This window comes from Papaver somniferum, chromosome 3 (genome assembly GCF_003573695.1).
Source record: "Papaver somniferum cultivar HN1 chromosome 3, ASM357369v1, whole genome shotgun sequence".
In the NCBI taxonomy this organism is placed as follows: Eukaryota; Viridiplantae; Streptophyta; class Magnoliopsida; order Ranunculales; family Papaveraceae; genus Papaver; species Papaver somniferum.
The window spans coordinates 177,164,715-177,177,761 of NC_039360.1; the positions used below are offsets into that span (position 1 = coordinate 177,164,715).

The 13,047-nt window shown below is 36.3% G+C and overlaps 2 long non-coding RNA genes across 5 annotated transcripts; both read right to left on the reverse strand.

Annotated features, from left to right (window-relative positions):
• Positions 1 to 746: 746 nt before the first annotated feature.
• On the reverse strand, positions 747 to 3,082 carry LOC113358117. Of its 4 annotated transcripts, none has more exons than XR_003364217.1 (6): positions 2,909 to 3,082; positions 2,731 to 2,818; positions 2,258 to 2,393; positions 2,082 to 2,168; positions 1,352 to 1,427; positions 747 to 1,253 (listed from the first exon to the last, which is right to left on the reverse strand). It is a non-coding gene; the product is annotated as an uncharacterized LOC113358117 (long non-coding RNA). The 4 variants fall into 4 exon arrangements; XR_003364216.1 differs by having other exon boundaries at positions 1,365 to 1,427; positions 1,618 to 2,168; XR_003364215.1 differs by having other exon boundaries at positions 1,618 to 2,168.
• A 6,446-nt stretch (positions 3,083 to 9,528) lies between these two features.
• On the reverse strand, positions 9,529 to 11,343 carry LOC113361927. Its single transcript, XR_003365415.1, has 2 exons — positions 11,204 to 11,343; positions 9,529 to 10,339 (listed from the first exon to the last, which is right to left on the reverse strand). It is a non-coding gene; the product is annotated as an uncharacterized LOC113361927 (long non-coding RNA).
• Positions 11,344 to 13,047: the final 1,704 nt, after the last annotated feature.

A 13,047-nucleotide genomic window follows, 5' to 3' on the forward strand; every position in this document is an offset into this window, starting at 1 on the left:
TCACCACAAATACCTTGTGCCCGTGAAAGTTTTCTGTACCTCTGCTATATAGTTTTCTGTACAGTTGTAAACATAATGTGATATCAGTTGAGAGTCCGAGACTATTCTTAACAACTAAACTACCAGAACACCGCAGCAACTTCAGATGATATGTATTGAAGATGTATCAACTTCAGTAATCGGTTGTTGAATGTAAACCAACAAAAAAACTCATCAAACCAAGAACTTCAGCTTTTTCCATTCTGCTATAATAAGCTAACAAAACACAAAAAATAAATACTGAACAATATGATCATATATCTGAGGGATATTGCAGATTTCAGCAAGAAGAGCTAATACTATCCTAGGAGGCGTATAAGTTTTCGTCTTACTTCAAAATAACAATGCTATCTGTAGGAGTCGAACCCGCAACTACATGGTTATTAAGAACCATGTGCTCTTCCATTTGAGCTAAGATAGCAAGTGGAGTTATATATAATTTCAGAAGTTTTTCCTTTATTATGCTGTTTCATTTAATATCACTTAATTGATGCCCCTGTGATTCATAAGCATAAACTATAAAGGGATAACATGAAGAGAATTTACTTCAATCCCTGAGGCATAAGCTTAAGGGGGTGGAGGCATGGAGCCACTGAGAACTTCAAATTTTCATTTGAGATAAATAAACATGCAATCAGCATATCAAGTCCCTGGTCCAGGCCACAAATCAAGTGAGCTGCCATACCAGCAAACAAAGAAAACTAAAGTTTGAGATAGAGTAAAAATAAATTCATTAAACTACATAGACAGCAACCCGCAATATGGTGTGTCGGTGTCGACACATGAAATGGGACCAATAAAGACGACCCTAACACTGGATCAAGTACAGCACCAGTGCACCACCATCATAAAAGATCAAACAAAAGAAAAACGTGCATTAGAATTACCACATCAAGAACTCCTTTTGTATAAGACTAACATCTATTTTAGCACCTCAATTTGGTGGTTACATCTTATTTTCATTTTGTTTTCAACTCTAACTATTTAGCTTCTTTTAAGCAAAAAACTTTAACTTCAAAATTTTCTCAAAAGTTTACTTCTCTGAAGTATTACCGCTTTTGATTATCGCGATAAATAATGCATGTGCCGTCATATCAATTCATACAGACATGAAAGCTCGTGAGGGCTAATTTTTTTATCTCGAAATTCATATTGTGGGTGTTCACCTTCTTAACTTAAAGCTCTGAGGCAGCAACATCCAACCCAATTAACATCTACACAAAAGCAAAGCAGTTAACTATTAAGAATACACTTGAACGCAACAATGTTGATAATGAAGCAGTATTGGAATAAATAGGTTGTTAATTAAGACCATCAAGATGTACTTAGCCGGTGGATCCTGCTTTCGCTATTGCTGTCTTCAAAAGTTTCAGACCGTCTTTAGTTTCCTACACACAATAACAAAGAATATGATAAGACAAAGTGATCTAGCAGCCCACTTAAACGTATCCACTATAAAGTTTCTTAGTTGGGAACCAACCGACCAACATAACACTACAAACTTATACTATAATATCTACAGAGAGCACCAATGTATAGACTTCAAAGATGAAAATTTTCATGGGTGTTACATATTACCACTAACACGTGCTGCAAAGCATGAATATTTACTGGTGCCGCCTTCCATTTGCTGGAAAGCACCTTTTCCTCCTGTTTCTTATGTGTTCCTAGGAACTCATCAACCTTCTCTTGTAGTATCTCCAACTCAGGCTTACTTTAATGCTTTGTTACCAATCAGCAATAGCTAGAGCCTATTATAAGTTTAAGTGTTCCACAATCTAAGCTGGCAGCAAAATAATGGATGGGTGCAAGTGCCTACATATTATTCTTCAGTTGACATACTGAGAAAGTTTTCCTAAGGTGAACATCATATATGAGTTTGAAGTTTCCATGCCACAACTTCTGAAGTTGTATTTCCATTCCCATTATGTCTATGCCCAATACTGGGCTTGGTGCAGGTGAACCTATTTGAGGAATAGATAAAACGTTGTTTAAAAAAATCAAGCATAGTGCTATGCCGTGACTTTGCATTTCCCTATCACCTTCTTATTCTAACTTGTATATGCTCAACCTCTGCACACTCCAACAGTTCATTTTCACTTGAAACAACTCCAATGATCTTAAAAACACTGAAAAACACAAAATTAAGAGATCTTCAATGAAGCTGCATAAAATAAAACATTTTTAGATCTTAAAGTTTTTAGTTGTTAAGAGTTACCTCCTTCCTGTGAGATACTCACGCAGAAAGGGCAGCTGAAGCATTAGTTTTCTTAAAAACCACTGAAAAATATTCTCGCTAACCCGCTCCAATACTTGCTATTACAGGGATGCTAATGGCATCTAATATTAAATTCCTGCACCAATTATTGAAATTATTAGACTCCAACCAATTAAAGGTAGGCTATTGAACACATAATTTTAAAATGAACTTACAGGGATGCCATTACAATTGGTTAAATTTGTCTTTTATGAATTTATGAACTATATTACAACTGGTTATTCATGTTCATCCTTGAATTGTGCCAAATAATTAAAATTATTCAACAAAACCATGAGATGATACAAAGAATATTACAGTTCTTGGGGCTAAAACATCTAACCAAATACTAATCCTACTATTCCTACGTCACAAAAAAAACCCTAAAATTTCAAAGCCACCAAAAAAAATCAAAATCAAAAACCCTAAACTACCTGTGATTATCACAATCTTCTGGTTTGAACCTTGTTTTCTCATATTCTTGTCCAGTTAACTGACTTCTTCCTGAAGCGACCCATTAAACTGTTTAAAAAGTAATCAAAAAAATTTGTATCAGGATCCGAAAATTCAAAACCGGAATAATCAAAAGAAAATATAGAAAAGTATACGCACCAGTTAGAAGACGAATTGAAGAAATATAGAAACCACGGACGATCCATGATAGGGTGGTAGAAGAGAACGCGGGAGAATGTAGGGAAGATGATTAGGGTTTTAGGAGAAAGCAAGAAGGCTGTGAAAGAAAAGTTGGGCACGAATTAGCGTTTTCGGATTGAATACCAAGTATTCTCGGCGGTGTTATTGGACAAAATATTGGTGGTGTGAATAAGCAGCAGGATCCTATTAGCTGAATATATTTTGGTGGGACCAAAAATTCTAAGGAAAGAAATTGATTCGGCTTTTAACCACGAGGAAAATCATATTAATAATTAATTAATTTTCTCCCAAAAATCCAAGACCATATATTGATTTTTGTCACGTACAAGGAGGCAGGAATGTGCACCCGGTATATCAGGGGTGCACTTTGTTTGTCTCAGCTATTGACTTTGACAAATGGAATGTTTAGCTAAACGTGTAAGCGGCCAAATGCCGTTGACACTTGACAGTGTTTCTTCTTATTGTGACACCATTATAGTTTAGTTGTAACCGATAAAAGACAATGAAAATCTTACAAACAATGGCTTGTAATACCCTCTTTACTCCCATTTTACTTGTTTATCGAATATCTTGATGGGGGTTTTCAGTAGTGTTTTGATTGGTTCCAATTTAACTTATCCAATGAACGAATAATAATCTTTCTGATTAGACCCTTAATTATGTGTTTCTGATTGGAGCCTTAATGAATACTAATCTGCCTGTCTTTCGAGTGTACAACTTTACTGTCAGCTAATGCCAGAGACATAAGCTAAGTACTAGATTTCCGAAAATGCTAGCTATCCCCGCTCATGTCCACCAATATCTTCCACCATGAAGTGTCATGGGAATAGCGTCCTAATACCACACAAAAAGGCCGGCTTGCTAAATTTCTTTGTATGAACTAGTGATTCCGTTTGCTTTCTATGCTTTGTATACTTTTGTTTTGGTCTTGTTCTCGGGTTAATAGATCTGATACTACAATGGCATATAAACGTTAAATACACTGGGACTGGATGGAAATTTCCGATGAGCATAATCCTAGCTTTAGTGGCTTTTCCTTGGGATTTACTGTACGAAGCTCTTGAATGAGATAGTTGTGGAGAGAGATTAGAAAGACGGTTGCTATTTGAGGGATTTGGATTTGTAGAAAAGTCTCTTTAGCATTTGACCTAGCCAGTAATTGTTACTAACAAGTAAAAATTGCAGCGAAATTGCAGCCAGGGGCAAGATTACATATTTATCAGAAACTTTTAGTTGTTCGTGGCGAATGTGCTGCAGAAGTCAAGTAATAAGGCTTCGGACAATAAGGATGGTGATATGGAAATTGTATTAGGCGGTATCACTTCGCTGAGTGGGATGTTATACTCCATGCCTCCATGGCATTGCTCCTCTAAAGACAAACTAGAACTACTTCAGGTACTTTAAAGACATTATCAAATATCTTTGTAGTTGGGAAACATTTTAATTGCAATAGTTTGGAAATTTTAATTTTGTTTGTTTGATCCGCCAGGTTTCTTGAAAGTTTCATGAGCGCCAAAATAGAATACACGGTTGCTATCACAGCCTTTTGGGCAATTGAAACAGTTTATCAAAAGAGTTTCGCCTTTTGCCTTGAAGATGGTTCAAAAACCCCAGCAGAGTTGATAGATACTTGTCAGCGACGAGGCAATGAGGGTTTTGGACAGTATAATAGGTGCCTGGAGAAGGCAACAGGCGATACTCATAGCAAAGCTGAAGCAACATTCGAGTTCTTGAATATGAGATTTGAGTTCTGGAAGATGAGCCAAGGTAGAGATTAAGAATCTCTTAAAAATTCGTACTCAAATTATTGGGCCCGACCCGTGAATCCTAAACCGACCAAGGTCCCGTCATCAAATTAGCGGTTCTACACCAATTTATGCTCATTAGGTGATGCTCTATCATGCCACTGGGATCTTCGTTCAAGTCGTGGTTCGCTCGCGCAATCGAAAAACCGGTAACATCATATCTTATGACTAAGTTCAATTATTCGTTCAGTACTGGAAAATCACCATCCAGTGCTGACTGAGGAACATGACTGTCCCTCACTAAGCAAGGGACTTAATGTAGATGGTGGATTTTCGACAAGGGCTATAATCGTAAAACTATAATTATATGTGCTCCTGATCCAGCAATCAGATGAGATTGAGGCTCATGTCTCTCATCGAAGCATGAAAGCTCATGCCACAAGAATCTCTGACTGAGAATATTGTCTCTCAGAGTGTATGTAGATATGTAGTCTCTTAGCTGAGGCAACGGCATATCTCATGAATACTGAGCAATTTAAGTAATTACTTCTATATAGAATCGAAAGATTGGACGGCTCCTAGACAGCTTGTCTGCTAGTATAGAGCAATAACGTCTTCAGGATGTAACAACGTTTTCCCTGACTAGATAAAAGAAATATAACGCTTCAGCAAGCTCATGTCGCTCAATTCCTGAATAGTTAATGCTCCTAGACGATCGTACTAGTATAGAACCATCAATTAATTATTCCTAAATCATTAGATTCATTAACTGAATCCCTTGAAAATATTCTACGTTTTTCATAATATTTCGTTACTTCAATTCATGGTTCTTCCCAGCAGAATTCCATGGGTTAGTAATAAATATTCAACACACGGGCATCTGAGCAACTATCGAGTAAGCCCCGACTAAAATGGTGCAAGTGTACTCAACAATAATACACTAACGAGCACCTGGATGCACGAACGAGCATTCCAAAATACGAAGAAACGATGAACCTATGCAAAATAGGAACAAAATAATAAATAATAAAATATTAATCAAGGCGCTGGGGGACTGAGCCCACCGGACGGCCGGTCGTGTCGTGGCCAGTCCCACGCCCAATTCTATATTTTATCATTTTTTATTATTTTCCTTGATCTCAAGAAAATCCCTTCATTTGAGCAAATATCTTTCGTTTTAAGGAAACTCCTCAGTTTCATGGTGTTTCCTTCATATCAAGGAAGTAATATAAAATTGGGAAAGGTGTCGTGGGACCGTGTCTACTAGCCGGTCGGCTGTGCCCTAGTCGTGGCCGGTCCCACACCTCATGATTCCTCATTATTTTATTATTATATCCCCTCATCTCATGAAAACTCCTTAATTTCATGATATTTCCTTCAAATCATGAAAAATAATATAAAATTAGGGAAACTCGTGGGACCGATCCCTAGCCGTCCGGTCATGCCCTAGCCGGTCCCACACGCTCCTTATTTTATTATTATTATTTTTCATGTTTCCTTCATTCCATGAAATTCCTTGATTTCATGATATTTCCTTCAAATTATGAAAATTTCTTCAAATCATGAAATAATACATAAAATTAGGGAAAGCTCACGGGACCGGGCCCTAGCCAGCCGACCATGCATAAGCTGGTCCCACACACCCTTATTTTATTATTATTAATATTATTTGTTTCCTTCATCTCAAGGAAACTCCTTCACTTCAAGGAAACTCCTTGATTTCATGATATTTCCCTAAAATCATGAAAAATAATATAAAATTAGGAAAAGTGCAACGGGACTGGGCTCTTTGGCCGGACGGCCATGCCTTGGCCATAGTCGGTCCCACATTTCATGATTCCTTAATTTATTATTATTATTTTCTTCATCTTATGAAGTTTTCCTCAGTTTCAGCAAAATCCTTGGTTTCTTCATATTTTCTCAAAATGTTGCTCAAACGCACATCAGAAAACATCAAAATTCTCAGGACTGAGACACAGACACTTTGGCGACGTGAGCATATTACCTTGACCGACCAAGGTTGGCTCTTTGGCTTGTAAGAGGCCGGTCCCACATACTTTCATCATTTGACCTAATTTGTTCACATTAGGTTCAAATGCTTCCAACTAATTTTGGAATTTCATAAAACATCGTCAGTCGATCCCGTGACCAACTAGGGCCAGTTTCATGACCCCTTGGTCGGTCCTTCATCTTTTCATAATTAATTAGGTTTTATCACCTAAGGCTCAGAGGAGCATTATTTTAAATGATTGAACCAGCATTTAATCATCCTTTCTCCAACTGGTCTTCAAGAGACTTTGGTATTTGCTCACTCGAGCATCTGGGCGCTACATGGTCGACCCATCATCCCATGTAGCCGGTCCCTCCTTCACTTCGTGGTTAATTTTCAATAAACCATCAATTGATCGAATTAGGGTTTTAAGTCCAAGGTTCATGATTCCAGATTCGAACGCTAATAATTTTACGACGATCTCATGATCAACATTTCATTAATTATACTCGGTTCAGTTGCCAGTATCTTAAAATAATATTTTATTTGGTCATGCTACCAATAATTCATCAACATTTGCTCAAATGAGCAATATTTGCTCAGACTAAGGAATATTGGTTCAACTATCAATATTCAACGATCCATCGAATGAGCAATATTTGCTCACCTTAACTATCAACATTTATTCGACAATTATACTTTTGCCTCAACAGACACGTTCAATTCATGAGTCTCAGAACATTTGTAAATCACGTTCGACTCAGCAATACAAGGACTCATCGTCCCATGAAGTCAGCAACTGACTAACTAAATACACGTCTGCCTTGCAGATTCTACAATCACGAGACATCAATCGTGTTACATGGGGGGATATTAACTAGGGTTTTGGTCTGGCGGTCTACGACACGTGTGTTCACACATACTATGAGAATGTGAGCGAGTCGTGCAATCAGTAGAAGGAGTTAACAAAGTAGTGGGTAGAAATCAACCAAGTCTCTGCACGATGAGCAACTGGTTTTAACACGATTTCCACTTCCCCACTCTTTGACTCCAACAACTGTCACACTTCATGAGATCAAGGTGTTTACAATTCTAGCAATATAAATAAGTCTCTGAATCATGATTGAAAAAAGGACAATCTTTCGTCAAACAGACACCACGAGATTAACAACTAAACGTCTGAGCAATTACTCTCAACAGAGCAAATTCAATCAATCAGAGCTTATCTTATTTCTTTACGCAGAATACACAACACGCCTACAATCTTCGATCACCATTGATCTCACACATTTCATGAGATCAAGGTGTTTACAATTCTAGCAATATAAATAAGTCTCTGAATCATGATTGAAAAAAGGACAATCTTTCGTCAAACAGACAACACGAGATTAACAACTGAACGTCTAAGCAATTACTCTCAACAGAGCAAATTCAATTAATCAGAGCTTATCTTATTTCTTTACGCAGAATACACAACACGCCTACAATCTTCGATCACCATTGATCTCACACATTTCTCAGCTTCCCTCATACAGATCGACCCATCCTCTCTTGTGACCGAATTACTCTGGAACGGCCTTGTCTTGGTTTAGGCCGGAGTCCTACAGATTGATCTCTCGAACTTAAAGCACTCCCTTCTTTCAATGCATCTGTGTGAGGTTAAGCATTTCGCTCGGTTCAAGGAGTCTCCTCCGTACGGTCGTCTCCTTAATTCCGTAAAAACCAGCAAATCGTTTTTCCCCATCTACAATGTGGCGGGGCAAATACATTAAATATGTGGAGAATATGTGCAGATTTTATAACTTAGTGTACGCGGGGCTTCACCCCGACCCATTCAATGCATTTTTGATTTGGCGTGCGCGGGGCATCACTCCACCCCGTGGCGATGCATTTTTCATTTGGTGTGCTCGGGGCGAAGATGTATTTTTTATTTGGTGTGACGAGGCAAATACATTAAATAGGTGGAAAATATGTGCAGATTTTATTTATTTTTCCTTTTATTTTTGCACAAAATATGTGGATTTTTTCCCCTTTTATATATTAATTTGGAAAAAAAGAATCCTAATATAGTAGTTACTCGGTTTCCAAATTGAATTTGAACTTCCATAAAATTTCAAATATGGTGAGTTAGGTTTTCCTTTTAAGTTTGTAATTTTTAAACCAATTATACGTCGCCAAGTATCCTCACCTAAATATTGTCACGTCATGAATTCCAAATTGAATTTGGTTTCCTTTTTTAATTTTTTCCTATTCTTTTTAAATTTAAACCAATCATACGTTGCCAAGTGTCCTCACCAAAACGCTCGTTTCACAAAAATAAAAAGAAACTTATTACGGCCAACAAGAAGCGAGGGTTTCCTCACCGTTCAACATGGGAGCTTTATTTGTCTAGTCCTTTAAGTCTTTAGATATTGCCGAACAATGTGATTTGCAAATGGAAATCTGCTAGTAAGTTGTTGTCATTACTGTGCTTTGAAAGTTAAAATTCTGCTGGTAGGTATGAATGGAATGGTTGTTTTATAGAGCATATATACACAGTGCGACTGCTAAAGCTTAGTTAATTTTTGCTATTAGGTAATATATAGCAAAGGCAGGGAAAAATGAAATGCGATGCATCTAACAATCAGACTTGGATTATAACATGAGTTTAGATTCTTGTTTTTAAGTCTTGATTCCAAACTAAATTTTGAATTTGGTGGCCTTTTATTCTAGGCAAATGTTATGGTTGAGGCGGAAGAATGAGCCATGATTTTTCCAGCATCGTAACAATATTGAAATCCAATTCTAATTTCTAGTATATTCAAAAGTCTTTTTTCAATAAGAATACTTCAATGGAAACTTAATACTAATAAATATGTTGATTGATTGATAATAAAGTTCAATAGATACTTCAATGAAAAGCTTAATACTATCTGAATCCCTTACATTTTAACTACTACATCAAAAGCTAAACTGAAATAACCAAATTCTTAGTTAACTATCCTACTAAGCACTAACACACTCATTCACATCTTTTACCTCTAATCCCAAATTCTTCCAAAGAACAACATTTCCAACAAACCAGCAACTTCAGTGTTCTCTTAGTTTTTCTTCTGTAAAACGAGCAAAGAAACACAAACCACATGCTACAATAGTAGCAACAATGTTGAGCCAACAAAATTCTATGTAGAACCATTCGACCAACAATAGATCAATAAAACCATTGACTGCTCCTTTGGTAAAGCCTGTAGGGTCCCTAAGAAAGAATCCACCAATATAACATACCAGACTCATTACTATGGTTATGGCAGTGAAAATCATATGAGACTCGCCTAGGCCAATGAATAAGATCCCATACTCCACCAAGTAACGGATTATCTTTTTGTGCCTTGAAACTTTGGTATTGAAGATATACTCTATCGCAGGAACCACACAAAAAAAGCCGAAAACATTGAAGAACCCAGTAATGCTAACCCCAAAAGCTATAGCAGGCAAGACATGCATATCAAGAAGAAGAAGGTAAACCATATATACGGGTATCAAAATCATACCAAGAGCTCGCAGAATCAAACCAGCTCCCAATTTTTTCTGGGGGTATTCAAACTGGTAACCATTTGCAGCTTCATAGGACTTGAATAGACCAGATAAACTTTCAGGCAACCAACCACGCAACATCTGTTAAGACAATTGGGATCACAATTTTGAATGATCAGAAATATATAACAGACCAGAATTTATACTACAAAATGTGTAAGCCCAACAAATTTTCAGACTCAGACCCATAAAAATGAGTTACAAATATGAAGCATCCCACTAAAGTTATCACCATTTCATGGATACTAATTTTTCTTCATACATGAACAACTCATACAAGCTCAAATCACATACCCATGAAACTAAATATATGAAAGAAGGATCCTCAACAAAAAGTAAAATCAAAGAAGGAAACTAAATATATAGCAGGAAAAGGACCTTGAAACCTAGCTAAACAACATCTAAAGCCAAAATTTCACCAAACAAATGGACTAAATCAACAGAAATCGAAGTATAAATGAAGAAATCAACTAAGAATAACACAACATCAAAAATTTTTTGACAGAAGTACTTATAACAAGATTTCTTATGAACTAAAATCAAAAACAAGTTAAAATCCATTCACAGCGAGCAAAAGAAAAAGGAAAAAAAAAAAGAAAAAAAAAAGCACTTCAAACTCTCAAAAATCTCTGTGACCTAGCTAACAAAACCAAAAAAACACATCAAACCCTCAAATATCTCTGTGACCCAAACTAAAAACAAAAACCCACTTGAAAATCTCAAAAAACTCTCTGACCCAAGCTAACAAAACCAAAAACACACTTGAAAACCTCATAAATCTCTCCGATTAAGCTAACGGTACTGAAACATCGTAGAAACTGAAAATAGCTTAAAAAACTCAAACACTTGATATAAAAATCCAATCTATCTAAGAAAGAGAACAAAACAAAACGAGAATCACAACTTAAATGAGTGGAGAAGTTGTAAAGAGAAGAACAATTTTACCTTTCAGAATTGAAAACCTCTTCTTAATCTGTAGCTTCTTCTCTTCACCTCCAATATTTCCCTCTCTCTCTCTCTCTCTCAGGGAAAGAACTTAACAGTACAGACTACAGAGCTGTGAAGGGAATTCTGGGAAAAACAAACTTTTTATAACATTACACAGTACATCGCATTCACGAGAATTTAACTTGTGCCGGTACAAGGTATTCATTAATCATGGCCATTTGTTTTAAAATCACCAAATCATAGATACGCGATTTTATATATGTCGTTGGATTTATTGAAAATATTGAGACAAAGATGGCCTAGAAAAACTTAGAATGGTACCATATGCACCTTAGTTTACTAAACTTTTGCTGAAGTTTCTGTTGCAGCAGAGGGTGGCATGGTGGAATTAAGATTCCAGCAAGACGTACGACTGCACAGATAGTTACCGTTTCAAATGAGCACGAAATAGAGAGAGCATCGTGCAGCGCTTATCTTTATTACTGTTTTTCTCCGTCTTATTTCTTAGAGCAGGTCTTATGGTGGAATCCATCAATCTTCCATCTTCCACGCCACCTCAGCACTTGGAATTGTACATGGAAGTGCAAGTGTATTGGTGGAATAATAGAAACGTTATTCTTAATAGCGCTAAGTGCTATTCTTAATAGTACTAAGTAGAGCTATTAAGAATAGCGCAACCTTGTGCTATTAAGAATATAATTTTTTTCTCAACCGTTAGATTTTCAACAGCTCATCTCAAATCTACGGATTAAAGCTATATTCTTAATATCGCTCAGTGCTATTAAGAATAGAGCTCAACGCGATTCTTATTAGCGTTTTTAGTCTTTTAGCGCGCTATTCTTAATAGCGTTTTACGCTATTCTTATTAGCGTTTTCATGGATTCCACAGACCCTTCCACGAAATCATGGAACCCTGCTTGGATTTTTTGTAGAAGACCCCAACTTGGAAACCACTAGACTTGACATTTCATGATTTTTCCACACTTGGAATAGCTTGGATTCCACCATAAGACTTGCTCTTACGGTAACTTCATATCAAAATAAAAAAGGTTTATTTTCGTGGACACCATTTTTGTGAAACCACTGCAAAAGTGTACTCATGGCAGCAGTTTTGACCAAACCCGATTGTAAGTTGATTCCTGAAAAAATGGGTCACTTGCCCAAGTATAACTAAGGTTCCATTTGACAAATAAATATTAGTGAAGGGTGAAATGGACACCAAAAATATAGACAATCATATTATTTGCATCTATATGTTTTTTTTTATTTTTATCTTTTCTCCAATATTAAAATAAATCGTAAAAAAAATAATATAATTTTCAAAATATATATCCGATTTTAATAAAATATATAAGGATTTTAGATGACGTACAAAATAAGATCCATTGTTGATAGTAAATTTGAAGGAAAAAAAATCCGAAAAAGAATAACTATGATGAAACTTGTTGCCTTAAACTAAGATTGAAAAAATTATCCGAAAAATAGGAAGGATGAAACTGGTTGCATCATGCCTTATACTAAATATTCGAAAAGTAACTGGGATGAAATTGGTTGCATCCTGACTTGAGATAAGAAAAAAAATTATTCAAAAAATAGCTAGGATGAAACTGGTTTCATTCTGACTTAAAATGATATAACAAAAATTATACTACCATTTGTTCCCTATTAAAAAAAAAATCTAGCACAACTACCACCGCCACCACCAGCATTTTTAAACGCAACAAACACCACATCACTACCACCACCACCTTCGGTAGTTACAAAATACAATAAACACTAACACCACCTTCAACATATAAATAAATAAATATCTAAATATGCGGGATGAAACCAAACACATC